At 40.6% G+C, this 1,695-nt stretch overlaps 1 pseudogene; it reads right to left on the bottom strand.

The window, feature by feature from the left end:
- Nucleotides 1-253: 253 nt before the first annotated feature.
- On the bottom strand, nt 254-1,365 carry LOC149193602 (vacuolar protein sorting-associated protein 45 homolog pseudogene; annotated as a pseudogene).
- Nucleotides 1,366-1,695: the final 330 nt, after the last annotated feature.

The following is a 1,695-nucleotide window of genomic DNA, read 5'->3' as shown; positions in this document are numbered from 1 at the left end:
ATTTTTTTAATGAATGAGAGTGAGAGAGAAGCATGAGGCTTCAGACTTTTTCCGCCCATATTTTGTGTCTGATTTTTATGTGTGTTTTTCTGTAATCTATTTGAGTTAATTTCATTTTCAATATGTGGTATCAGAGCTTAGACGATTACTACCTGTGCGTGAGATTTGGTTTCAATTCACGGTGAGAATCATTGGTGTTATATGATCACTGAATAAGCCACAGATGTTGCTTCTGCGCGTCAAGAGAGAACGACTATAAAGGTGGGGTGTTCAAACGCTGAGAGCCTGTGTGTGAAGAGCAGGTCAATGCGCGTGAGAGCAGATCGAAGGCGTAAATTGAATGCATGTCCTCTAGTGTCTGGATATTCTGGTTTCTCTTTGCCTTCTGCTAGAATTCGTCCACCATACGTTTTATATTCATTCCAAGATCACCAAAATTCTCAAGCATGTTTGCTTTAAAGAACGTATCTTGTTCTGATGAAAGCACTACCTCCTGCTGATCTTTGGGAACTTTAATGAAAGTTCTTAAATCCACTTTATTATCTTTGATCTCCAAAAATTCATGCACCATTGCCTGATAAGTCCACTGATTCAGTAAGGGGGTAACTGGATCATCCCATCTATCAAGTATCAAAAGAAGTGGAGAAATTTCTGATCTTCGGAAGTCAAAAAGTGCACTCTCCTCTTCATACATGAGTTTAGCAGTTTCTTGTGCAATCCTTCTAGCAATATCTGAGCTCCACTGAAATCGAATGATGGGCCGACGTTTGAGTGCCAAGAACACTGCAGATATGCCATCACGCAGTCTATCACAAAAGAGCTGGGTGCTCTGGGGATCTGCAACTGGAGGAAGCATATAAATATAATTTGAGGGCATATTGAGCGTGAAATGATAAGGATCCATGGAAACAAAATCAGCGTAGAATTCCTGAACTTGCTGCACAACTTCATGTTCATCAGAATCTTCAAGAATCTGAAGGTAGTGAGTCTTCAAAATATTAGAAAAATACAGGTGATATTCACCAAACCGTGGGCTACTTAAGTGCCGTTTTAGATGTTGAATGTTCTCTGCTGTTGGGCGCAGAAAGCAAACCGCTTTTAGGTGTGTCATTACTTCTTTTGAAAGAGAATCCACTGTTTCTACAAGAAATACTTCCTTCTGAAGTAATTCTGACTGCGAGAAAGCCACACTTATAATGCTGACCGTATTTGCGTCCAGAACGAGGACTTTCATGCCTGAAATGTCGCGAAGCATTCTGTTGACATAGTCCCTCACCGCAGTGACGACCACCATCTTTTCTCCGCATCAGATGATGAAGAATCTGAAATTCTTTGAACTGTTTATCGATGGGATCCAATTCTACTTCCGATTCCCTCTGTGCTAAGACGACGAAGTTCTATTGACCATTGAAAATGAAATGCCTTGCTCAGGTAACCTCTTTCGTTCAAATGCTCTGCAATTTACCGATGGAGTTTTATCTTCAGAATGCGCAAGTGTTAGTGTTTCTGCCGAAAATGAAGGCCATAGAAACACTTTGTCAATGAATTCTGTGAAGATAAATAAGAAAGTTGGAGGACGTGTTTCAAGGAGTCAACACTATGGATTATGCGTAGAAGTCAACAACGTGTGAAGGACCTACATGAAGCAACCAACCAACAGAAGCGCAAATACTTGTGTGGTACATCCAAAAACCG

The sequence above is a fragment of the Pinus tabuliformis genome, chromosome 2_2 (assembly GCF_031772625.1).
Source record: "Pinus tabuliformis cultivar Carrire ecotype Pingquan chromosome 2_2, CPIR1, whole genome shotgun sequence".
Lineage (NCBI taxonomy): Eukaryota > Viridiplantae > Streptophyta > Pinopsida > Pinales > Pinaceae > Pinus > Pinus tabuliformis.
The sequence above is the reverse complement of the archived record's forward strand: the minus strand, read 5'-3'. Positions and strand labels throughout refer to the sequence as shown.